At 41.8% G+C, this 27,630-nt stretch overlaps 1 protein-coding gene across 9 annotated transcripts in view; it reads left to right on the forward strand.

Moving 5' to 3' along the window:
- The window catches only part of FOXP1 (forkhead box P1), a 642,114-nt gene that overhangs the window by 115,896 nt on the left and 498,588 nt on the right, over positions 1-27,630 (forward strand). Inside the window, exons 1-2 of one of the 9 annotated variants that reach the window (XM_066617524.1) lie at positions 19,608-19,666; positions 26,781-26,827. The exons of 7 other annotated variants lie outside the window; for them this stretch is intronic. The gene's annotated coding sequence lies outside the window, so the exon portion shown is untranslated. Of the gene's footprint in view, positions 1-19,607; positions 19,667-26,780; positions 26,828-27,630 lie in introns of those variants that run through there. One more of the 9 variants, XM_066617525.1, reaches the window with a different exon arrangement.

The raw sequence follows: 27,630 nt of genomic DNA on the forward strand, positions 1-27,630 counted from the left end.
ACTGCTCTTTACTCTTGGATGGTTTAGAGACCTTGGCTGTGATTCAAAGCATCTAGCATACATGATGTGCAGAGGTGGGAGAAAATGGTTTTATTTTTTTTGCCAATTTTTGTGTTTTCCAAAGTTAGAAGTGCATAAAGAGCTATGTGTTTTAATTCAAAATTTACACTATAATTATAAATTATTATAGCTTTAAAGTGTACTAGGTAGGTGATATAGGTATATTATCAGCAGATGCAACCACAGTCACTACCCTTGCGCCCGCCATTAAATAATAAATAATAACCAAATAAAAGTTTAATTTTTTGCAGATTTCAGGTTTGTTTTTGTACAAGAATGAGAAGCGCAGAAGGTGGTGTTATGTGTTTTTATTTCATTATCACCATTTTCTCCCACTTCCAATCTTTTTTTCTTTTTTTTTTGCAGAGGGCAGTGGGCTGTTCTTTTGCAAAGTGTCCTTTAAGCCCAGACTTAAACTTTCAAAATTGAGAAAACAGTTGGGGTGTTTGGGGAGTTTTTTATGGGAGCTTTGGAAAAATAAGTATGTATATTGGCAGTATTTCCCCTTTGATAGCTCATATCCAAATCCCAAAACAACTTTTTGCGCATTGGAGGTATATAATGAGAAGGTAGGGGAGTGCATCTGAAAGGAAGTTCTAAGAAAAATTCAGGCTCCCTTAGATTTCCAGATATTCCAGATATCTTTCTGTCATATCTCTTTGGTTTTTGCTGAACTATGTAGACAAAGCTTTACCACTTCTAGGAAACAGACATAGGAACAACAACAACAACAACAACAACAACAACAACAGGTATTTATATACCGCCTTTCTTGGTCTTTATTCAAGACTTTATTCAAGGCGGTTTACATAGGCAGGCTTATTTAAATCCCTTATTAAATAGGGATTTTTACAATTGAAAGAAGGTTCTTTCTTTCAAGAACCACTACATTCAAGGTGTTTCATTCCGATCTGGCTTCACATTCTGGCCTCCATCCTCCCACGCTCAGAGCAGATGGAATAGCTCGGCTTCAGCTTGTCAGCTACTTCAAGGTCGCACGGTGCCGGTGGCCTCGAGCTGGCGACCTTGTGGATGTTATCTTCAGGCAGACGGAGGCTCTACCCTCTAGACCAGACCTCCTGCCCCTCGTGCCCTTTATGCTGAACAAGCATAAACAAACATGGGAATTAGACCCTGCAACAAACCTGGACACCAAATTTGCCCCCATATCCACTCAGAGAGTACACTTACAGGACCTAAGAATGTCAGATATATCATTGGTAGCTTATTTGCCTGCTTGTCCTCCACAATTATATATACTATTATCTGCCAATAGAGTCCTGCAGTTACTTGGGACAAATAGGTCAGTGTCTATGCAAAAGAATAAATGAACACAAATTATGCATTAAAAATGGCAGTATTCTGAAATCAGTGTAGGAACATCTCAGTCTTCTAGGACATATACACAGTCGCCAGTTAAAAGTATGGATCTGTCACAAATGCACATACTGTGGTAGCATCAATTCTAATAAATTAAAAAATATCTACATTAAAATGAGGGGGAGGGGTCCACTTGAAATTGGCTCGTGACCAACCTAGTGAGTCCCAGCCCACAGTTTGAGAAACATTGGTCTAAACCCTTTTGGATCTGATTGATAGAATCAATCCATTTTCTGTATCCATCTATCTATATTAGATCAGATCTGTATGTGGGCATTTGTTTTTCTCTTATACAGTTGGAAAGAAAAAAAAGGCTCTAAACCCACAATTTCACCTTCACACAATCTGTATAACTGTCTGACTGTATGCATTGCTGGTTAACTGTAATCTTTTCAGGCACAGAAGTAATAATGAAAAGTCATGTTATAAGCCAAATATCTAGTTATCATTCTTTATCATTCTTTAGTTATCATTATCATTCTTGTACATTGTGGTGCTAGTATACATTTTGGATCCTTCTTGGGATCTTCTAAGTTTTGAATTTGAAGAACTTAAATAATTATCTTGTTTTAGCATGTAACTTCTCAAAATTGGTGAACTTGACTCTGTTTTGCATTTAAAATTAAGTACTTCAGTGCTGGATGTTATTCTGTTGAAATACTATCTATTCAAATTCTTTTTAATGTATCTGTGTATTAAATTAAATATCCTATTGGAATTTCAATTATGCATGAACATGGTACACTTATTTGTTACTAAGGTGACTAGTGTGTCAAGGTTATGTCTATGCTGCACCATTATAAGTGCCATAATAATACAAAAAATGTAATATTGGCTAATATTGTTACATTCCTATAGAATAAAGTTTGAACAGCACCCCTTGGTTCAGATGTAGTTCTATGAAAGGATCTATTTCATAGTTTAAATGCAACATTATTTTTTCACTATATTGCAAATGTATGACTGAGAGGTTATTTTAAGATATATTTATTAAAGAAATTGGTACAGTTAGACAAGTCATTGCAGCCCACATATACTTCTTGGCTTTTCATTTTATGATATTTCAATTGATTGCTGAATGTAAGTTTCTGACTTTTATAGGGGTTTATTAGAAACACATTTGTATTGAGACAAGTGGAATAGAAAGATATTTTAAGCATTGTAAATATGGAGAAATGGGTAAGCCTGTGAGAAATGAACTTTTTGTGCCATTTTAGAATGTTGGTAAAAGATAACATGTGATATATAGAAACATCTCTACCTAATTTTTCCTTCCAATAAAAAGAGAATCTTCTTGCTCATAGAAAAGTATCACATCAGGGCTAGAGCTAGGTTGGAATCCTTTTTCATGACATAAATACAAGACCTTCATAGAGATTTGGGGGAGCATTGTGTGCCATGTTATCTCCCACCTAAATTCTCAAGTTGTGTACTCCCAGGAGATCTCTAGCACATGCTATGACACAAGGCCCTCAATTTGAGTATTTTAAAAAGATGCTTCCTGAATATTGAAGCGCAGTCTGGCCTCCCTAAGGGTACAATCTCAAAGAAGCAAGGAGAATACTGAATAATTTGATCTCAGTTCCTTTCCATTGATGGTGTTTGACACCATTGAAGCGGCTAGAACAGGTTTAATGGTCACTAACAATTATGGAGAACAAAGCTACCAAGTTTTGAACAGCTGCATGACAGGGAATATACAAAAGTCTATCCCCGTAATCAGTCTGCAGTGATGCATCACCTATTGAATTTCTCCCTCAAATGCAGCTGTTAAAGGCACAGGAGCCTATTTCAGAAAACAAGATGGGAATGTTAATATTGAGGAGATATTGTGTCCATTGGTCTGTGTGGAGCAGAAGGGAGTGGGAAGAAAAGGAGCCTTCATAGAAAATTTGAACACAAAAAGTTCAGATGAAGCAATTTGACTTATCCATGAAATACTGAGTGTCAGGAAGATGGTTATTGGAGTGAGGTAGAAGTTGAATGAGTATTGAAATATGGTAACATGTATTTAGTAAAGTTTGATATCTTTTATAGAGCACTGTCATTTTGGACAGTTGGCAAATTTGTATGAGTCAGCTCTGTAGTTCATTCACATTCAGGGACATCCAGTTTAGGTACTCTGCATGGGGCTGTCTTTGAAGAGTGTCTGAAAACTACTTGTAGGGGCCTTCCCCTGGAGGGGCCTGGAACAGGCTTGTTCCTCCCCAGGGAGGCCTCAGATTGGCTGGAGGGAGAGGGGGTTCCAGCACCCTTATCCTCCTCCCTAGCAGAGCTGCCAAACCTAGCCTAGGAGCAGGAGCTGTTAACCTCACAGCTCCCTGCTTCACACTTACCGCCTCTCATCCCTGGCCTCCCTGTTTTATGGAGCAAGCCTGCCCCCTTTGGCCCCTCCCCTTCCTCCAGGTGGGGCAGAAAAGGCCTTTCCTGTTCCTGGCTTGTTTCCTTCTGTGTTCCTTGTTTGCCCTGCCAGTCCCCTCTGGCTGGTTGAGGTGAGCCAACCCGCTTTGCCCCCTTTGGGGGCAGTGAAGCCTCTCCACCCTGGGCAGGGGGTGCCTGCTCCCAGGTAAGTTGGGGGTCAGGGCATCTGGGAGGAGCCCCGACACTACTAGTGCAAAATATGGCTACCAGGCTATTCACTGACTGATTAGAGCATGTACTGTCAATACTGTAACTGCAACCCCAGTAAAAAGTGCTGATTTCAATCTTTAAATCCCAAAACAATCTGAGGGCCCAATCCTTTCCAGCTTTCCAGTACCAATGCAGTCATAATGCAGTGGTGAGGTAAGGCATCAAACTTTCCCTTACCTTGAGGAGACCTCTGTGACACCCCCCAACCCCACTACAAGATGCAGCACATGTCCCATAGGCATGGCTGCATCAGTGTTCAAAAGTTAGGCAGGATTGGGCCCTGAATTTCTTAAGGTCTATCTTTTCTCATATGAACAGGCCTGGACTGGAAGAACTTCTTTGGAGGTCCTATGTTGCAAGCTTCACACTGATAGTTCTGTGGGATAGGACCTTGGCCTCAGTGGCACTGAAAAAGGAGAATTCCATTTGGTCCAATTCAATGCAGTGCTTCTGCTTCTGGAACTAGTGTTCCAGTGGCAATACATGCTTTACAGCCATGAAAACCATGCTTTGGTGCACATGTTAGCATTTTGGGAACATGAAGGAAAAGAGGAGAATAGATTCTACCTTTAGTTGCTACATTGCTTGACATAACTTCCAGATGGGTAGTTTTGTTGCCACAAAAACAATGGAGAATCCTGTAGCACAGAGGTTCCCAAACTTCTCAGGATTTTAGGAGCCAGGGTAACTTGTTTGGGGGAGGGACAAAGGCAGCAACATGGTCCCCAGGATTGTGTTGCTGTTTGGGCTGATAGGGGGTTTCTTAACTTCCAAATATCCAGGCTGGTCTCTTGGGGTAGGCGTGGGGAGCTCTGCAAAGCCTTCCGCAGGGCTCCCCAAGCCTCTGAAACACTAAAAAAAAGCAGTTGGAAACAACTTCTGATTTCATGAAATCCTTATCAGTCCCGGCAGCAGCGTGATCTTAAGGGGCCATAGGCAGGGCTTCTCAGGCTGGGGTGTTGTGTCACCCCAGTTTGAGAACCTGTAGCACCTTGAAGACCAGCCAGTTTGTTTTATCATAAACTTTTATGGATTGTAATTGAACTCTTATTAAACTTTTGAAGTGCTATAAGACTATTTTTTTCTTGCTGCAGACATTTCTGAAGCCATCTTACTTTTAAACTCCATATAGGTCCTCTATACCCAGGTGGGAGGGATATAAGGAAGTCGAACGTCTGTCTGTGGAGTGCTGTGCATTCTCTTCAGTTCACAGTTTATTCTCTTTCATGTTTGTCCTTCTGTACCACTCACACAAATTCTTTCTTAGGGTTTATCTCATGTCATATCCTGTCTCATCGTTCTTGTAACATATTTTTTATGGGGAAACGTTGAATTGCTCTAGAGATGGATGACATTAAGATTGTAACAGCATAAACCTATGCATGACTGCTCAGAAGTGTCATTGAACTCAGTGGGACTTAATTCTCAGGAAAGTGGGCATAGGATTGCCTCTTAAAGCACATTCTAAAAACTCTGTATAAGTAAGGTTACTAGATACAAACTGGGACAGAGTGCCTATACCTTTAACCATTGTATAGAAGAGGGAATTTTGGCAAATGCAGCTAAACATAGAAGTATTTAAAAAGCTGCACCTGCCAAAATTCCCTCTGCTATACAGTGGTTAAAGGTATAGGCACTTTGTGTCTGGTAACCCTATGTATAAATGATGACCTCATTAAAAAAGCTCACATTTTTATGGTCACAACTGCTTCCCCTACTTTTTGGTTGTCTTTAAATTGCTAATGACTATTCTTTGTTTTCCACAAATAACATCTTTTGTTTGATCATTGATTTCTAGTGCAGTAGTCTGAAAGAGGGTGTATTTGGGGAGGTGGTAAGTGTGTTACAGCATAATGGCATGTCCCAATCTCATTCCCAGATAAGTGGTTTATCCAAAGTTATAACACCTCCCACAACAAGAAAAAAGTGAGTCAAAAAGCAATGAAGCACACGATTACATGATGAAAAACAATAAAATGTACCTTCTAACATGTACCTCCAGTGATTGTATGACTTTATTATAAAAATTAAATGTAATTACATTTTCAGGCTCTGTATAAAAAACGCCTTACAGAGACAAGTCTTTGCTTAAGTTCAGATTTCCAAGATAAGTTTTTCTCCTGCTATATCTTAAATGGGATTTGAGACTGTCTGAAACTGAAAGCTGTGGGCTGTGGCTCTAAAATTTTGAAATAAAACTTTGGAAGCCTTTTGGGCTTGTGCCTGATTCTTGTTTGCAAATCAAAGAATACAGGGTGAACCATGCCTGGTGTCAAGTAGGGAAGAGTTATAGTTCAAGTTGAAATGCTCCTATGTAGAGAAAGCAAAGTTGAGAAGCTTTGAATGTTAGTATATACCAGGGGTAGGCAAACCCTGGCCCGCAGGCTATTTGCGGTCCTTGGGTTCCCCCAATCTGACCCACAGGGAGCCCCAAGTCTCCAATGAGCCTCTGGCCCATCAGAGACTGTTGGAGCCCACTCTGGTCTGCAACTACTGGTTGTGACCCCCAGATGCAAGCTGCGGGGCCAAGTTAGACCAGGACCTTTTATAGTCTCCATGTGTTTTCTGCTTTTCCCTGGGCTTTATTTTAACTGCTCCCCACTGCATCTGAACAGCTTGTGTCTCCATGAGTTTCTGGCTTGATTTGTAAGTTTTCGCTGTGCAGGAGATGTGTAGCAAACAGTTCATCATTCTCATGTGGTTCTACATGCCTGTATTATAAATAAAAATTCAGTAAAATTAATTCATCTGTATAAATGCTGTCTCTGATATATTCATTTATGTAAATATATTCTTTTTTCCCAACCCCCGACCGAGTGTCAGAGATGATGTGGCCCTCCTGCCAAAAATGTTTGCTCACCCCTGCTATATACAGTGACACAGGAGGTGTGACTGATTCATGCTAGTAATATACAAAGTATTCATCTTCACCATCTCCCCCATGTTAAGAGGTTGGGAACCCATAGTTGTAGTAGTGGGTGAGATGTGTAGGTTTTGCTTCAGACACTGGAAAGGATTATGGGAAACAGGAAATATGAACCACTTGCACTTCCTGTATTCATGTGTATAATAATGTCTGTAGAGTAGTGCTCCAAAGACAGAGATAAGCAAGGAATAATTAGCTGCAACTGCAGTGTTTTGAATTTAGTTCCGATGAGCAGGAAAATGAAGATGCATGGGCATAGATTATATTCTGATAGAAGGAGAGAAAACATTGGATCTGATGTTGCCATCAGTGCTCATTCACATGCACATGTGTGTTCCTACATGTGTCATGTGCACACACGCACATACAAAATAATTCAAATTGAACCAAATGGGGGGAAATTAGCAGTATTTCTAGACTGAGATCAAATTCAGAAGTCCTTTTCAGTTTTGGATTTTTGACGTGTGCGAGCAGTGCAAACAACCTCCAAAGTGCCTCAGATTTACGCAACCAGTAACCTTGAGATTGAGCTTTTTTTTAAAAAGGATAATTAAAGAAAATAGGCAAACAAGAAAAAGACATGTTTACTTCCAGTTACTTTTCTTAGGAGACCTGTAACAGAGTTTTAAACGGTTGCAACTGAGATAAACAGAGGGAGGGAAGAGAGGGAACTATTATGAGGTTTGGGGACTGGGGTAGAGATTACTAATCCTGCTGACCAGGTTTTGAGTACAAAGTCTGTCTAAGTAGTAGGGGCACGGCTGCATGAGTCCAGGTTCCAGGGGAGGAAAAACACAGGAAAAAGGTGCTCTTCCAAGCTAGAAAGGTAGCCCTCCAAGGGTGAGGGCAGCTATCAGAGAAAGAGGGCTCAGCAAAGCTCTTCCTGACACCAGGACAGCATTGCCAAGAAAAATGTGAAGGCTTTCAGCAGGGAAGAATGCACCACCGAAATGGAGGGGAGGATCTCTCTGAGGAAGAGACTCTCAAATGTATAGCAGGGTGGGCACCTTGGGAAATGGCAAGATGAAGAACACTCTGCAGCACGGACATTTCCCCAGGAAAAATGACAAGAGTTCTGCTTCCACAGCAAGGGAAAGAAGTTATAGAACTTTGTACAAAGGAAACAAAAGCATTTCTGGGTGGACAGAGAGGTTTGGAGCTTCTCTTTGGGTATGCACTACAGATTTCCTGGACTTGATCGGATTTGAGTGGTCCTTCCAGGAGCACACAAAGGCTTGATCGCTTCCCAGTTGGCAAAGTTCCTGAAGGACAAAAGGCATGGCAGGGTGTGTGCTGAACCCAGGCTCCAGTTGTTGATGGGTGAGTCTTCTTGGCATAGGAATCTGAAAAGATAGTCTGTTGGCCTGGCCACCTAGGCATTGGAAACTTTATTATGCAGCAGTACTTGTGCTTGTAGCAATTTGTCAAGAAGGAGCACCCAAATCTGTAAGGAGACACATAGATGCCCCATAGCGCAACATTGTTACTTCTCCGTCCATATTGGCCCTTAAATGGTGTGACATTGCCCTCTTACAGACCAAAGTCCTGCCTAGCTCCCAGGAATACCAGCCGGAAACCAAAATGGAATTAGGTTAGACTGCCCATGTGTTGGGAAAAAGAAAGTGTTTATAACACTGGTTAGTGTCAAAATTTAGAACCAAAGTATACAGAGAGAATTCATGTATGGCTTCACGTGGGGGCAGGTAGAGTGGAGAGTAGAATCTAGATGGTGTTGCAGGAGGAAAGAAGACGGCGTTGCTATGATACTAGAATCCATGCTTGAAGGTTAAACTGGTTGATTATTTACTTAGGGAATGACTGTGAAGTGTAGTGAAAGACATTGTTGCAGGCACTTTGCTAATGTCTAGTATTGAAGTTCCACCCTTCTTTCACAAAGTAAGAAAATAAGTCAAAGCGATGTGGCTTCTAATTTGTTCCCAGTTATATTGCCAGTTATATCACCAGGATACTTTGGGATATCTTCCCAGTAGTCATTTCCTGTTCCCATACTAATTAAACATTTTTGTTTTATCTTTATCCTCTGTGATGGATACAGCTCTACTAAATTAGCCTCTTCAGCAGCCCAATCCTAAACTTCTCTGGACCCAGTGGTAGAGCGGTGCTGAAATGGCTGCTGCTATATCCTTTGGAGCCAGAGAAGCTGCCAGAGGTCTCCTAATGGTAAGGAAACATCATTCGAGCATTGCTGGCTCTGATGGGTCTCCTTGGATCTGTGCCAGACCTTGGGCTGGCGCAGAACCAAGGAGTCCCATGTTGGGCTCTGCGGCTCCACAGGAGGGATAGTGTCTAGCAGCAGTCTATTCTGCTGTCTCTGCCCCCCCTCCCGGGCCCGATCTTCCTGCTTGCCCTCCCTCCAGCTGCTCCTCCCTGCCTTCCCCCAACCTTTCCCCTACCTTTCCCCAACCCCAAAAAGCCTCCTTGCCCAGTGGTCCTCCTGGGTCTGTTCAGCTCTGAGACATGTGACTCCACTGGCACTGAATCTTTCCTTTCGGTGGGAAAAGTGCAGCTCTGATGCTAAGCAGCTCAGGATTGGGCTGCTCGAGACCTCTTCTGATGCATCTCTATAAGGTCTGTATTAGTGTCTCAAGACTAATCCTCAAACAGTCATTAAGGACCTTTGGAGCTGAAGTTGGACCACCTTTGGATTATTTTGCATAACAGCTGAGTTTACTGAAGAGCCTTTGGTGAAAGACTTGTCAAATGCTTTTTGAAAATCCATGTATACAGTGTCCACTGATCCACCTCTGTCCTCTTGGCCATTAACACCCACAAAGAATTGTAGAAGACTAGTGAGGCAGGACTTAACCATTGCAGAAGTCTTGCTGATTCTCTGTCAGCAAAGCTCATTCTTCTAGACTAGTGGGCGCCAAACTACGGTGCTCACTGCAATCCTTCCCCGGCATAAACAGAGCTTGCTGTTCCGCCAGGGAGCCTCTTCTTTGCACCTCTGATTGTCCCCAATCCTTGTGCTGGGCCAGCTTCTGGGTTCTGTTGCCCCAGCAGGCTTTGTGCCTGGATTTCTGACAGAAGATTTCTGGCGGAAGAATTGGGGGTGATTGGAAGTGCAAAGAAGATTTCCAGCATGCAGCTGTCTCCAGTTTGGAGACTGCTGTTCTAGAGGCTTAATAATTAAATATAAAATTATGTTTTTTAATCAGTTATTCAGACCAGCCCTTAAGCTGACCATCCTGTAGTTTCCCAGATCCTCCTGTATCCCTCTTAAAAAAATTAGTGCTGTGTGGGCTGCCTTCCATCCATCTGGCATGAAGTCTGACTTAAAGGACTAGGTACATATTTTTGTGAGATTCTCAGTAATTTCACATTTGAGTCCCTTAACTACTGTTACAGCCCAGTCTTATCTCCTCCCCCTTGCAGCCATGGGTCTCCTCAGATGAGTGCCAGTTCTGTAGCTGGTGCAAGTCTGAGGAGAAGAAAGGTGTGAAGAAGCTGCAAAAGAGGGAATAGGATCTGGCATGCGGCATGACCGCTGGATCCACCCATCCTGCAGCCTCCTCGCCTTATTCTCCCCACCCCCCAGTTTTGCCCTGTCCTGCCCCTTCCATTGCTTGACCTTTTCCTGTGGATGTAGCGAAATCTGGCAGTGCACCTGGAGCAGTGCCAGCTCTTACGGCAGCACTCCCAAAAGAATGGAAAGCTCTTCCCCCAACAGTTCAGTCTGGAGGAGGTGGATGCCAGTATCTTAGGTGGATGCCAGCAATGCTGTATTATTTATTATTGAGATATATATATGTACCACTTTACTACAAAATCAGTTCACGAAGTGGTTTACATAGTAAAAAGGATCCCTGCCCCTAAGGGTTCACAGTCGAAAAGAAAATACAGAAGAGACACCAGCAACAGCTATTGGAAAAGATGCCATGCTGGCATGAAGAGTTGCTCTTCCCCCGCTAAATAAAAGAGGGCACCACATTAAAAAGTGCCTGTTCGCCCAGTTAGCTAGAGCAATTCATTCAGTTTTTCAGTAGTGACTACATCCTCTTTAAGCTTCCATTTTATTCCCTCATTATCCAACTGTCCACTCACCTACCTGACAGGTTTCCTGCTTCCAAAGCATTTAAAAATGTGTTTATTGTTTGCCTTGATGTTTTTAACCATGTGTTTCTGATTTGCTCTTTTCTTATCCATTATTATGAGCTAACATTCCTTTTTCAGAGTTCGTGTCCCTTTTTGTTCTCACCTGGGAAAGACTCTCATTTTCTGTAGGAATCCTTCTTGCCTTTTTCAGATTCCTTGCCTTTGCTCATGAGTTATGCTGTAAATTCTGCAGCAAGATATATTTTAAATGTTAAGGTTTTTCATCTGTGAAGATTTTTACTAGAATGGATGGTAATAATTTGTGAGATTTGTAGTAAATTGTGTGAATTAAGAATTGGACCAAGTACCAAAACTAAAAGTAAACAAAGTTTTAGCCATTCTTCTTAATGAATAATGAAGTTCCTTCTTTTCACTTTGACTTTGTCAGGAACACTTACATAGAAATAGAGTCCATATCTGTGAATTTGAGGGTGGGTGAGTGAAAAGAGGACAGAAAGACAAAGACAGTCTGTTGCACTGAAGAGGAAGTGCTCAGACCAGTGAGCAAGCTTGACCCAGAACTATTGTTGGGATTAGGGAGTATCACTTATCTGCTCTGGCCTGTCGCTGCAAAGAAGCTTTCTTAATTTGTTGCAGTTAGTCCCCCTGCAGTTTTCTTATTTGACCACATCTGAAATAATAGTCTGACTCTCAACCTGATAACTTTCAAGTCAGTAGTTGAAGACCCACTGACATTTGTGAACTGGATGTTACTTTTTTTTGCCTTGGACAGCCATTCTGAGCCTGGCAGAGGCTGTGGGCAGATGTGCATGGCCTCCTCTGGGAGACTCTCCGGAGGTGAAGGAAGTGGAGCTTTCCTCGCCGTGGATGGTGGGAGGAGGCATCCCCTGTATCTGTGGATTCACGTATCCACAAGGGGTTCCCAGAAAGGAACCCCCATGAATACAGGGGCATGTCTGTACATACACAAACACACAGGTTTAGAGAAGATAGTTTTGTTAGAAGGATGGCAGAGCATGTGCTTATTTGTGCCTGTGTAATGTGACAAAAATGTATCTCAGAAAGTCGTGCCATTCATTCCTGTGCACTAAGGTGTGATTAATCAATGCCTGTCATTTAGTACTTTGGACTTCTGTGATTCAAGAATATCAACATTTATGTTTGTGAATGTGAGGGATTGATGTGCCTTGTACTCTTAAAAATAATCTTAATCTGGTCAATTAGTTCCTTTTTCTGGAAGAGTGGATTGAAAGCAGCAATTCAGTTAGAAAATTCAACCTACAGGCTTCAGCAGTTGTGCCAAGTGCCCTACCTTTCATGCCTTTAGGATAGTTAAATGATTCCAGAATATGGATTATCTAACATATTTTTTGAACTTTTTATAATAGTTTATGCAACTTCTCTTGATAGTTTATTTCTCTGCCTTCCTTTCCTCATTCCCAAGTAATTCTTCTAATGTTTTGTATGTGTTCTTTTCTGTACATTAAGATAATTGTTTCTTGACTGTCTCTCATGTGTAACTGGAGCACATGATTTTTGTCCTCTTTGTATGTGTTAAATACTTTGTGTTTCAGCTTGGTATTTTCTCTTTCTTGTCTCATCATCCATTGTGGTGGTATGCATCTCTCTCTCTCTCTGTGTTAGAGGAATGGTACGGCTAAAGATACAGTGAAGCAACACAGTAAAACATGATCCTCCAACTTGCCAGTGTTCATAATAATGAGGAACAAACTCAGTGACGCTTTCCATGATTATATAAGTATTATCACTGTTCACTCGTTTTTCAGCCTTCGCTATGATTAGCTTCTCACTTTTGCTCCTGTATTGTCAGGTATTTTTTAGAGCCCAGGAAGGAAGCAAAATTGGATTAGCATTGATAATACATTAGATCAGCCTATTAATATTGACAAGCTGTCAGTGTTGTTATAGTACTATTGTACTAACCCAAGTCAACTGGTAACACTTTATATAACAGCATAGTCTTGAAATGATCAACTCACAGCAGTGATCTGAGCTTTGATCTTTCCATCTTTATACAGTTCACCTATTTATTGGAGGTGTTTGAAAACAGTGTTATTTACCTTACTCAGAAGTAAGCCCATTGTGTTCAGTAAGATGGGCAGCCCAACCTTGAGCTGCCTGGATCACGGGGCTGCCACAGCGCCAAAAAGGCTGCCGCAGCACTCTAAAATCTATACAGGGCCAGCGGCTCTTCAGAGGAAGGGGACTTTCATACCGTTCCCCTGGATAAGACACATAGCCCCACAATGGGGCTACTTGATTCTACGGCAACCCTTGTGTTATTTTAGAATCAAGAGCCTCTGTGTTGGGCTGGCGGCCTGAAACAGAGGCTCAGAATCTGGTAGAGCAGAGCTCCACCTGTCCTGTTGCCTCGCTCCCTCCTCCCCACCCTCTGCCCACTTGCTCCTGCCCTGGAACACCTCCTCCCTGCCTTCCCCGCCTGCTTCTCTACTGCTCAGTGGTTCGTGTGACTGCCAAGCGGCAGAGCAATGGCACTCTACCGGTGCTAGGGTCTTGTAAACGTGCCTTAAGGCACATTTGCGACAATGTGCACCAGCAGTAAGCCATCATGCACTGGTTAGGATTGGGCCCTTAGGCTGTAATCCTATCTTACTCACCAGGGAAAAACACCTCTAATTATTACCTTACACCAGTTATTCTCACACATCTAGCACCAGGACCCACTTTTTAGAATTGAGAGTCTGTCAGGACCCACCAGGAGTGATGTCATGACCAGAAATGACATCATCAAGCAGGAAAATGTTTAACAATCCTAGACTTCAATCCTATCTACACTTAACCAGGAGTAAGTCCCATTGACTATCATTGTTAAAAGAATATATATAGTGGCTTGTTAAAAGTACAGGTCTGTCGCATTTCCCCAAATGCAGTCACATCCCATGGGAGCATCAATTCTGATAGATTAAAAATAAAATATGGAAATGAATGGGGACCTACCTGAAATTGGCTTGCGACCCACCTAATGGATCCTGACCCACAGTTTGAGAAACACTGCCTTACACATTTGTTCCATCATTCCATTGCTTTCATTTCCTAGAATAACAAACTTAGTATTTATAATGCTTTCAAAGTGCTTTATAAACATTGGGTTGTATCCTAAGATGTTGGTCCTTGAACGGAAAAAAATACCATTTGTCCAAGGTTGTAATTTTTTTTAACTGATCCACTTTCCTGCCATCACCACCCCTGCTGCATTCAATCCTGCTTTGAAGGGCAACCATCATTTCTCTGGTATGTGGGAAGCTGCACGGAAAAGGGGAATCAGCAAAAATGATTTCCCCTTGCAGAAATATAAACTCTTCCATTTATGAAACAACACATTAGGTTACAACCCATTATCACTGCAATAATGTCAGGAAGGTAATTATTATCTTGTTGGACGTTCAGTGAATGGCAAGTTGAGATATAGATACCTATTATACACAAATAAAATTATTATTCCCAGATTTCGTATTCAGGGTTAAGACTAAATGTTACAGCCCAGTGCCAGAGTAGGCTCACCAAAATGGCTCAAGCTGCATCTTGGGGGGACGGCAGTCTGGGAAGCTTCCTCTGGAAACATTTGTTCCCTTACCTGGGAGTAAGCCTTTTTTAGTGCAGAGGGGTCTACTCAGACCTGGACTAGTGAAATCACTGGTGCAGGTCTATATGGATCTGGGCTGTGGTATCAGGTCTGGGAAGGGGGTTTCGATTTGGCGGGTGCCACTGCTGCCAAACCCACACCCTTCCTGGAGCCTATCCTGTCACCACCTTGTTCCGCCCCCCCCCATCCTGTCCTGTCTCTCCTGTCAACTTGCCTTCGTCGATGGGTCCTGATGGAGCAGCTGCTGTGTGTGGGGCTGGAGGCATTTTCCTTCTAAAGTAAGGCTGCATTTGTGAATTTTTACTCTTGAAAAAAAATGATGTAGGAGTTGAGCTGGCATAGGCTTGGGGTGTTCCATAGCAGTTACTGGGGCTTATCCCAGGGCAAGGGGACAAACGTCCCTGTGGAGACCTCCAGCAGCCAAAAATCCCCCATGGGATGCAGTAGAAGCCCTACTGGGAATTTAGGTAGTATTGGGCTGTGAATCATTATGGTTTCAACATTTTAAAAATGCCTTTTTTTTGCAACTATTTTTATGTTTATTATTTCTGTGTGGATTACATTCTGAGATTTGGAGCATTTGATACACTTAGAAATAATGGTAATGATGTTGATCTTACCACCACTACTTTTGAGATGACACTCAGAGTTATATTTAGCCTTTCTTAACACATGTTAATTATCTCTTAACAAACATCATATTTTAATTCTGTCCAAGTCTTCTGGAATGCAAGAGCAATATAAGTGGGATATTTTAATTCTTTCAACTCATGTGTATACCTGGAATCCTCACTTGAATGCACACTGATGTTTATAATATATTCTAAACATGTTTACGAAGTGTCATCTCTAAGTCTACTTGAGTTAAATGGAATGGACAGTGCAATCTTATTCATTTCAGTGCCAAAGTCGACAACGCTGAGCTTAATGGCACTTGCTCCCAGGTAAATGTGTAGAGGATTGTAGCTAAGTCCTATCCAGGAGGGGGCAAAGCATAGTTCTACTGTGGTAAAATGCTTGTGCCACTGGCTGATGCAAATAGCAACCGTGCAGCAGAACTGCCACTGGACCCATGCAGGTAAATCCAGTGGCAGAGGCAGGGGGTGAGTTAAACAGGGAGGAGACAGGGTAAGGGGGGGAACAGATCAAGGCCCAGAAGAAGGCAGTATAGGTAAGCGCCAATACTGCAACTCTACCAGTATTCTTTCCCCTTTTCTGGCCTCGATTTGCCTTCCTGGGTCCTCTTGGTTTAGCTCCAGTTATTTTAGTAAGGAAGCATTTGCTCCCCTACCTGGAGAAGACATCTGGCTCTTGAAACTCCCCTGCAAGATGCAGCACATGTCCTATTGGCACAGCTGCACTGGTGCAGAGGGGGTTAGGTAGAATTAGGTTGTTAATCCCCAAGTATTTTTAAAATTGCAGCTTTATGGAGGAAAAGGTGCAGTTCTTCTTGATAATTTATTGGAAGTAATTCTTTTTTTAGAGATAAGAGTCCTTTAACATCTCTATAGTGACCGACTGAGTGTTCATTGAGCTATTTCATGAATAATAGCTGGGCCTAGTCTGAATTTATAAAGTTGGCAAGCAAAACGTGCTGGTTCTTTAGAATTGGGAAAAAAATTCTTTCCACTTTTAGATAACTAATAAATAACAAACTTCTCTAAATAATACGCCTCCTCTTTATATTTATAGGACTATTGGGTATGGGCTAATAAACGCACCACCAGCTTTAATACACACCTTTCCAGCTAACACCCAGGACATTAAGAGACCTTTCCTAAGCTATAAAGAGATGTTTATTCATTAATTTTTCATTCAGTAGAAATGTCGGGTTGGTAACATGGTATTTTTTTGATGGGAGCAACAACAAAAATTTTTCTCCAGAGTGATATCTCCTAGTTACATTTATGCCCCACGTGAGGACAATATCATGTCTTGATTATAGCCTAAGGTTTGATGACATGTACAGACACACGATCCAATGCGCTAGCCATTTTCTTTGTCAATATCATAAAGTTAAGTGAGCAAATTCTTCTAACTATTGAAGTTCACAATCCGTCAGTGCTACAGCTGATTCAAACATTGAGGTACACACAGTGCTGGTCTTGGGGGAGGTGGGGGGGGCAAAAGCCCCAGTCACCACACCTGTGGGGGCAGCGCTGCTGTGCCCACCACAGTCTTATCCACTGGCCCTCTAGAGCAGTTCTGAGACCCAGGGAGGCTCCGCCAGAGGCCTGGGCACTCTGAAAGCCTTCTGAGGCCTCCAGAGTCCTGTTAAACAGTACTTCAAGTTTTCCAATGGATGTCAGAAACAATCTTTTCTACTTCGTGTGGATGGCACATGAGGCTCCATACTGGCTGGGTGAGACTTCTGGGGGGGGGCATGTTGTCCTGTGCTCTGGGGTGGTATAGGGGTCAGGTCCACAACTGAGTACACATGTTAAATAGTCACCTACATGACAATGCGTGACAGTAAGCGTGGGGGGGGGGGGTCTTGTTTGTTTGAAATTTCCCTCCACATCAAAGTTTTTCAGCATGTGGAAAGCTAGTATGACAGAGGAAAGACTCCTTCATAGGGTGCATGCTTTCTTTTTGCAAGGAAATTATATTTTGACACGTTTAAATGAGCAACTTTTCATGAAAATTTTGAGATGATTCAGCTTCTAGCTCATCAGGACAATTTTGCAGATTTAGGGGGTAGGGAAGTTCTAATACATACACACTGTACTAGTTGCCTCTTTTTGTAGTTCTCTGAGTCATGGTTAACTGAAACGTAAGCATCCGAATTATTTTTTGTCTTACTTTCCTTTCTTCTCTCTTTGGTTCTTGCCCAACTATTTAGTCTGGCTTTTCTTATTTTTCCTTCTCACCATTCATCCATCCCCAGTGACATCACTAGGGCAGTGCAACGGGTGCAGGCCACACCAGGCGACATCATGGGGGAGGGGTGACACATAAAGGTGTTTTTGTTCCACCCTCTCCTTCTGGCTACTGTGGCTTCAAAATGGTCCTGCATTTTGTACCACCTCCTTGTACCACCATTTCCCGCCTCCAGCTGAATGGGCTCCTGTGGGCCAAGAGCCGGACTGGAGCTGCCATACCATATCTGTGCTCTGCTAGGCCTTGACGCACGTGCTGGCCTCTCTTGGCAAGCCAGCAAAGGAGCGCATATTTCTTCAGCTTCTGGGGTTGCCTGGCTCTTGCATAATCTCTAGCATGATCTGGGGCAGCCCGAAAGTAAATGGGACTCTGGTTGAGGCACTGCAGAGGAGCCAGCCAGCAGCTGCAGGAATGCAAGGCCTGTTGCCATGCTTCTTCACTGTCTTGCCAAGAGAGACAAGAGGCAGTCACTCCTGCATCTGCTAGCTGGTTCTTCCAGATTTCTCCAACCATCAGGCCATGCAACGCTGCTTGGGTCCCAGGCATGGCCCATCCAGTGAGGGGGTGGGAGGGCGCCTTCTCCCTGGATCGCCATGCTCGGAACCTGAGCAGTGCTAAATGGCCTGGTGCATTGCAGTGGCTTGCCACTCTTCTGCTGTATGCTGTCCAAGGCCCCAGTGGCCTCTGGGCCGCCTGAGCTTGTGTTGGAGCTTGTATGAGAGTGGGGCTGCCCCAGAAGTGATTGGTGCACAGGCGCAGCCCAGAGGGTTCAGGGGTGTGTCACTATGCCGTGGGAATGACACCGCAGTGGTATCACGCCCACTGGAGACACCTTTGCCCATCCCCTCTCTCCTTTCTCCTATTCTCTCTTTTCTGCCTCCATTTTAACTCTTTAATAACCCCTAAAACGATCTTGATTTTTGTCGTACAACATTTATTGTTTTGTGGGAAATTTTGTATGCAAGACACAGATTTTATATATAAACTACAGCTTTATGTATGTTTTCACATATTCTTCTGCAAGCAATGCTATGTGCTAAATACATTTTTGCCAACAAGCTGGCTATGGAGACAGTTCCTCTGGGAATCCAGTGGGAGGGGGAAATGTTTAATTTCTGTAATAGTACTTGTTGACTAGTGCTAATGGATAGGTATGTTACATTTTTCTACTAGTTTTAGAACAGTTACTTCCTAATGTGCCGGATATGTTTGTGGAAGCTCTATTTAGGTACAATACATTTCCTACTCAATTTTGGACTTTTATTTATTAATATTTATTTTTACCCATAATTTTAGTCAATCAATAATGAAAAGATTAGGGCATCTTGGACAATACTGGAGCTTAATTTCCTTCTTAAATTATTAACATTTCTTCAGTAGCTACTTGCACAGTTTTCATTTTGAATGAGGCCATAACCTAACAGCTGTACAAGTTACCAATTACAATAATTCAGGAAAGGGAATTGTAAGGCCACACAAATTGGAGGGAACTCCAGAGTAGATGTGGGACCTAAAGCTACTTTCAACTTCTGGTGAACATTTCTTGATTCTAAGCTCATGGCATTTTGTTGAGTTTAAAGTAAAATCATTTAAAGTAAAAAGTAAAGCACAGAGGTTAAAAATAGGCAGGGTTTCAGATTGCTAAAATCCTCATCTTTGAACTTATGTTAATTGCTTTACAAGATACTCAGAGCAAATGCTGCTGGGTTCCACATTTAACCCGTGAAATAAAATTTAAACCAACCCACCTGCTGTATTTTTATTTATGTGTGGCAGTGTGCCATATGGTCCACGTTAGAAGTCCTCCAAAATATATCGCTAGCTTTATAGTTCATTGCTGAAGGTAGTAAAGCTGGTTTAACTAGCTTTTCCCCCCACACATTTGCTACTTGCCTTTCAAAGTATTTTATGCTGTTTTTTGTAGATGTTTACTTAATTCCAAAATTTGTAGATTCCCCTTTTCACTCTTTCTCTCTCTGTAGAGGATCCTTATTCTATGTAGAGTGGGATCACGGATGACTCTGCCCCTGTGGTCTTCTCCCAGTGCGAGAGGTCTACATCATATGAGTTTGACCATGACATAAACTGTAAGTGGAGGTCTAATAATAAGCATGCTTGTTCTTAGATTCCCATTTATGTCTTCCCAGTGTGAATTCAATCGATGTTGATCCCCCACCAACTCCACATCATATCCTGAAGGCTCCCTGTCCTCTTTAGACAGAGTGCCTCTTGGTGAGGTTTTGGTCCTCATTTCTGGACCTAGTTGCCCTCCTCTGGTTGTTAACTCAGTTCTGCTTCTGCTCTAGGTTTCTCAGTCCCCTCTATCTTCTCCTCTTTCCAACCACTTTCCATGTCTAACTTTGGTCTTGTACTTCCTTTCCCAGTTACCTTCTTCTCATGCTGCCCCCCCATTCCTGTGTGCTGTTTTCAACTCTTGCTCATTTTTCCTACCCATCAGGATATCTTCTTGTCTGCCTTTCATCTGACTACTGACTCTTCCCCCCTTCAACTCTTTATTGCCTCTCTCCATGTTGTCTTCTCATCTTCCCCATGATTTACTTCTCCTGTCTCCCTTCTCTCTCTTCTCTCCAATTCCCTTGCTTGTGTCTCTCCTTCAGTCCTAGGCTCTTTCCTCACCTCTCTCACCACCGCATCTTGTTCAGTTCAACTCATTCTTTCCCTTCTGTCTTGTCCCGTTCTTCCATGTCTGTCTTTGCCCGTCCTCTTGTCTCTGCTTCCTGCTCTTTTTCCTGTTCCATCTCCTTGCCTTCCATCAATCTCTTCCCCACCTGTTTACATGCTTCTTTCTCACCCCCTTCTTGCTTGTGTCTTTCCCTTAAACCTTCCCTCCTTGCAACCACCCCACTTCCTGAACCGTCCTTGTCCCAGTATATTTTTGCTAGGCTTGACACAGGTATCTGACCAACCCCCATGACTAGCGTCAGCATGTAGCACCCATAGGCGTCTACCAGGGCTTAAACCGTAGGGGAGGAGGGAATAGCCCATTGGAGGGACCCTTTTTGAGTGCCTACTCAAATCTGCAGCTGGCTCTGCCTCACCTTTTCACTCTCCATCTAGTGGCATAACTAGGTTGTTTGATATCCGGGGCCCATAAATTTTTGTCACCCCATATGAAAAAAAACTAATTTGTCAATGGGTATGGGCGCCCGCCAGGAAGAGAAGGGCCCAGTTGGAATGGGAGTCCGGGTCTACCTGCCTTGAAGAAGATTCCAGGTGGCAGTCAAAATGGGAGCCCAGGTCTACCCAGCAAGTAGATCTGGGCTTCAAGTCTGAACAGGAGCCCAGGTCTACCCATTTGGAAGAGGTGGCTCCAGAGGGCTGTCAGAATGGGACTCCAGATCTGCTTGGCAGGTAAATTTGGGTTCCAAGTCCAGACAGAAACCCAGGTCTACCCGCCCAGCAAACCTTGGTCACAGAGGCCAAAGTTCATCCAAGAGCTCAGGTCTAACCACCTGGTTGACCTGGCTTTTGGAGTTAAGGTAGTGCTCATGCTCCCCTGGCACAAACACTGAATCCACCTCTGATTTCACCCCTCCAGGGTGTCCACCTTGCTAACACCTTATTGGTTCCATGCTGTGTCATAATAACATCTCATTGGTTCTTTGAACAATCACTCTCATTGGTCCATTTTGAGTTAAGGAAATTTTACTTTTTGTTTCATAAGACAGTTGCATTTTTGTTTTCTGGTTTTTTGGCCATAACTTTTGATAGAATGGAGATATTTCATTGCATTCTGCTGTAAATTATGCATCTAATGGTATATAACATGATGGCATTATTCCTAACAACTGTGATTTTGGTCACTAGTAGTGTCACCGCCCTGAGGGTGGCACCTGGAGTGGACCACCTGCCTGCCCCACTAGCTATGCCACTGCTCCATCCTCACTCATTTCTATGTCCTATTGATGTACCGCCAGCTCATTTTTAGAGCAAATAATATTCGCTGTCAGGCCTGGTGCCAGATTGCCCTGCTTAGAGTGAAAATTCATCGAGGAAGCTAGCATTTTTAATTGAAATTGCTGTTACAGATTCTTTCCAATTATTCAATTGTATTGTTATCCAGTTCTTTCCAGTTGTTACATAGGGTGACAGATACAATGGAAGACAGAATGCCTATAAATATATTCAAGATAATGGCAGCAGTACGTCCCAGATCCAGAATGAGATCCAGTTATGTGGAATCTGAGTGAGAAATGTTGGATGTATTTCCCCCATTGGCATTACAGAAGTTCTGCCAATGACTTTTATTTTCTGATTCTATTAAACATTATTTGTTAAAACATGCAACTAAGACAATTTTAAAATCAAAAGTGTAGGACCTCAATTTTCAGTGGCACGATGCTATATAACCACAAATATCATAGTTATTCAGAGTGCAGACAATTTGTACTTCAGTTCCTAACCCTTTGTGCGGCTCCTCAAGAATGCAGAAGCACAATCCACAGTGCCATCAATCTTCTACAGAGATTCCCACGTATCTGGCATGTATAACCAGGGTGACCAGAGGACAGAGTCCCTATACCTTTAACAATTGTATGGAAGAGGGAATTTTGGCGGCTGCAGCTTTTTAAACCCTTTCATGTTGAACTGCACCTGTCAAAATTCCCTCTTCTGTACAATGTACAGTGCACACTGTTTTCACTGGATTCATCCTCCCCCTGCTAAGCTCTGCTGCCCTTCTTGTAAAGTGCCTGGTGGAGAGAAGCCTGGGAACAGAACCATTTCATAAGAAATAGCAGCAGAGCTCAGCAGGAGGAAATAAGTGCTCCTGTCCCACCCTCATCTTGAGCACTCTTTGAGATGAGTGGGGCAGCCAAATGCAGCTGAATTCAATTCATTGATGGGATTCATCCAGTGAAGCCTACTACAGTCTTACACACAGTTACCTCAGAATATACCTCATTAAAATAAATGAGATTTTTGAATAGATATGCATAGCATTGTCCTCTAAGTACAGGGGTGTGCCACTTAACAACGGGGATACGTTCTCCTATTCCTGTTGTTATGTGATTAGGTCATTAAATGAATTTCCAGACCACTCTATTGCCTTTGTTGTATAAACAGATGCTCCCTGCCAGACACTAGCTGGCTGCATAGGCTACTGGAAATAGTTTACCTATTTTTGCATTAAGATCCTCTGTGTTGTGTGCCTTTCTGTTGTAAACAGTCTGCTACAGGCTATGGGAGATGTGAATGCCTCATTGAGAGTATCTTTATTGTGCTTTGACCACCATCATATATTCAATCCGTCATTAAGCGGATGGTTGTTAAGTAGCACAGGCCTGTAAGATTGCAGTTTTAGAGTCCAATCCTAACGCCCATAGTGCCAATACAGCCACAACAATGGGGCAAGCACTGCTTCCTGCGGTTGAGGGGAGCAGTCACAGTGGGCTCCTCAAGGCTAGGGAACTTTTGTTTCCTTATCTTGGGGTAAGACCCCATGCTCCCAATGGGAGATGGGATGGGGATAGGGACCATTTCTTGTCCCACCCCCTGTCTGCCCTGCATGCCAACTCACTGGTGCTGAGAGTTCCGAGGTGGCTGCCACCACTTGACCACATGCCATTTTCATCAGTGACTTCAAAATGGTGCTCACAACAAGCCGTCCTAAAGACATTTACAACAGCAGAACCCCATTCCGCTGTTTTAAGGACAGCCCATATGATTGGACTGTCAGACTATCCTATGTAAGCATGTTTAGGGTTTATTGTTAGTCTCTGGTTATTTAAAATTCAGAGAGCACTCACATTCCTATTTATTTAAAGTGTGGATAGCATTTTCCTGACCTCCAATGAGATCAGTTAATGCAATTACCTGAGGTTTTTTTAATTATTATTAACAGTATTAACAGTATTTTTAAAGTCTTCATACTCCTCTTCTAGCAGTCAGTCTATCTGGTCCACTGTTTCTTTGAACCATGGATTCTAAAACCTTATGGAAAAAGCCCTAACAGTATAAAACAAACTGATGACTTGTATCCAATTTTTTTCACAAATAAAAGGCATCTCATATGTTCAGCAACCACTGTGAACCCCCTTTGCTGATTTATGCCTGACTTTTAAAACTCTTAGAATTTGGAAAGAATCTTTTGTGTATGTAGTGTTTTTACAAAAAGGTGTAAGAGTTGGGATTGGAAACATGTCAGCCCTGCAGTATGGGAAGAGGTGTGCATCCAGAAGTACAAGGGATTTTCAGGAGTCAGAGTGAAGGTGTTGTTTGAAGTTAACCGTTTTTTATTTTCTCAAGCAATTCTTGAGTTGCAATTTATATAGTTGCTGTGATGGATACATCTAAACATTGTAATCAGATTACAGCATGAGCGAAATAGGTATTTATTTCTTCTCTTCTTTGTCTTCATCAGTCTCTGCTCTCTCTTTTGCACAATAAAACCCTAAGAAATTCAGTCGCCTAGCTAATAAAATTCACATTTCTTTTATGAACTTGACTTATTTTAATGAACATTTTACGTTTACCGTGCTACATTAGCAAAGTGTCTCCTGATTTTATGTAACAAAGGTTTATATAATGGTTTTGAGAGGACTTAACTTCAATTTTTTTTTCTTCATTTCAGTTCTTAAAATGTAGTATTTCAGTCAACAGCTATCAGCCAAAGATGGTGATGATGCTCCTGCATTACAAAGCCTGCTAAGTATCTAGGGAGCTGTAATGTAATTGTAGGAAAAGAGCTTAGTTCTTACAAGGAGAGAAAATAAGGAATCTACACCAGCTCATTAGTCTGAGCTCTTTTACAATAGTAGAACTAGATGCTTGCTTAATCAAACTCCTTTGGTGTGGCAGGGCATGCTGTACAGCGTTGTTGACTAATGAACCCTACCTGAATGTGGTAGTGAATTGAAGCACACCACCATTACAGTTCTGTAAGGTTTTTTGGTTTAGAGCCAAGCTACACATTTTAAAGTTGTTTGAATGCATCTCCTCTCTTTAAGGTTTTTTTTTCTTTCCAGATACCAGCTGCAGGGTCAGATCATGATCATGGCATAGGAAAGGAGGGTAATTCCTTTTACACTGCTTTACCAATGAAAATTGGGCCTCTGAAGCTGCTATTTGCCCACATTATTTAAAAAAACACAACAACAACAAATGGACATGGTTTTCCTCTCTGTGCCTAATTGTGGTTTCAGGGAGGGGCAAATTGACATGGAAATGGACATGGAGGCCAAGGGAAAACCTCCACCCTGCACCTTGGGCTTGCTACAGCTGCTTTTTGAAAACAAAGATATCTCATATAACATCCAGATTGGCCCATAGACTCCTTTACCTGGAAGTTTTCTATGTGAAGGGGGAGATATTCTTTGAATAGTTTGTTTGTAGGAGGTGCATTTGAACATGCATTCCCCTATCTGCATCCTGAAGTGGTACAACCAAGGAAAGCTTTGCCATTGGATTCTGCTGAATATATCTACTGGTGTGTTGTGTTATAAATTGGCCTGCTTGCATGCTACAGTTGACCAAGCAGATTTTTTTCTTTGAGCTCTTCATTTATAAGTTTGAAAGGTTGAACTATTGTAGCCCTGCTCTGTTATTTCCAAGATTATTCTTTCTATTAGCATGAAACATGAATATGATTTCCAAAAGGTGCTCAGTTTAATACTGTGACATCAGTAGAGGTCAATTTAAATAAGATCTGAATATTTGAAAAGTCATTTTGTCCATGTGGACCAGCATCTCATATAAAAAGTGTTTATTCCTTGCACTGTTCCCTAAGCACATAGTGTTATATCATGGTCTCTATCCAGAACATTTATCACTGCTTGCAAATTCTGCAACAAATATTTGGTCCTTTGGAACCCAGCAGGGATTAAGTGCTTGCTACATGCCAACATCTTCTTTAACTACAGGACACATCTTTACCAGAGTTCACACGCAAATCAAGGCCAACACATGATATTTCCTTCACAAAAGAACAGTCTAATTCTTCAGGCTTTTGATTTCACCTTGACAATTTTTGTACATATTCATCCATGAGCATTTTTGAGGGGAGGGGAGGGGGGTCAGAAAGATAGAGGCATTATATCAGCCCAGTGTTAAATGGATCAGTTTCAGCAATGTCAGTTGTTCTAAAAAAGAATTCAAAAAGTGAGGAGAAAGTGATCTTTTCACAGCCTTTTTCATATGATAACTAGAGAACAGTGTATCAGAGGTATATAGTGGAGGCTTGGGCCTTTTCCCCATTCCAACATTTGTGGATAGCAAGATCTTTTCGTCCACCAAACAATACTCCAGTTTTGAATTTAACACACCCTTAGCAGTAACTGTATCCCTTTCTCTTCACCATGCTGGAGCAAAGCTTCTCCTGCTGCTTAAAACTGCAATTTTGGATAAAAGGATATGTAATAACTTCAAAAAAAAATGTGAGAAGATCTTCTGTTAATACTGGATAAACCTCCTTTTACTTCAGAAAGCTTAAAGTCAAATTTGGCAGAGCTTACAAGGATGGTGAACAGGGAGACTTGAATGTAGTAACCACTAGTATGTCTGGAGAGAAACACACACACAAAATTTTTTGCTGTTGATTTGGATTATGTTATTCATCCACTGGGCTTCCCTGTGTTGTTCTATACATGGCTGGCCAGTACAAGACAAAAGTTCTTCTGGTGGTACTTACAATGAGCTTCCAGACAAGATTTTGGAACCTTATATGTATCCTTCACCGCCCCCCCCATGTAATGTGAGAGCGTGCGCAAGTATGAATTGTAGTCACCTGTTTTTAAGAATAGTTTCTGGAAATAAGCATATTTTAAGATTTTACCACACATAAATAAGAACGTGTACCATTTGTTTCTGTTGTTTTGTTCAAAAAAGCTAAAACAAGATAGGTAGTAATATAGATAACATTATGCCTTGTCATTCATCATTCATCATTCATCTAGTCGTCTTTAATTTTTATTTAAATGCATATGTATCTGTTAAATACTGCAATAAAAGGGAGCAATTTTTTGTTTGTTTAAAGCTGGAACCTGATTTTGATTTCTCTTTAAACTAAATAATTGGTACTGCATTAGAAACCAGAGTAAAGTCTATCTACAATCGAGGTTTTGTGATCTATAGTAAGATTGCATAAGGGCACAGAATGAGGCATCTGATTAATTATGTTTTTTTTTTCCTTTTGGCATTCTGTTTGTGACAATTACACGACTCTTTATTAACTCTCTCTGGAAGAAAGCAGTGTTACAGGATGAGAAGAGATTTCCTTCATCTGTTATCCTGTAGGTAATTTTTGTGCTTTTTCCAGTATTTAAGTGCCTCTTAACTGCTTGCTGTCCATCTGTATACCATTCATAGTACTGTAAACTAGTATATGTAGCATGACCTTGTAACTTGCTTTGTTTGTGCATCTGCCAGGACAATATGTTGCCTTTCCTTAAAATGCAAATATGCTGCATACGGCAGAGAGCTCCTTAGTCAATAAATAAATTGAGGTTAGGGGGGGGAAAAAACCCTGTACCTAATACCCATTTAATTTAAATTCATTTTATAAACATAAAGACGCCTTTTAAGAGAAGCTTTAATTCAGACTAGCACCTTGATTTGTGGTTGCCATGGAGAATCAAATCTGTCATTTGACAAGAAAAGTCACCCATTTATGACAGCACTTTATCTTGTCTCTCCAGGGGAAGAAAATGTCAAAAGTGAGAGCAGGGAAAAAATAAAGCCTTGAAACACCAGAATTTCTTGATTTCATTTTTATTATTCAGCTATCATATCCTTTCTGATAATAGCAACTTGGTGAAAATAAATAATGTTTCTACAGTAAAATCAAATATTTCCTATTGGAATGGACAGGGCTCTTTGTGACTGTCAAGGCTGTGAAGTCTGGCAAGAAATAGTGTTATTAGATAAACCCACAGTGCCCAAATCCCATTTTCTTTTCATTACAGTGTCAAAATAATTATACCTATGTAATTTGGGTAAGAAATTGTAGAATAAGTAAAATGGTCCGTCGAAACAGATTGCTTCAAGGCTGTGTTGTTATGGGGTGGGGTTTTCTGCACGATGTAGGAAAAGAGAA

Source organism: Tiliqua scincoides, chromosome 2 (genome assembly GCF_035046505.1).
Source record: "Tiliqua scincoides isolate rTilSci1 chromosome 2, rTilSci1.hap2, whole genome shotgun sequence".
NCBI lineage: Eukaryota > Metazoa > Chordata > Lepidosauria > Squamata > Scincidae > Tiliqua > Tiliqua scincoides.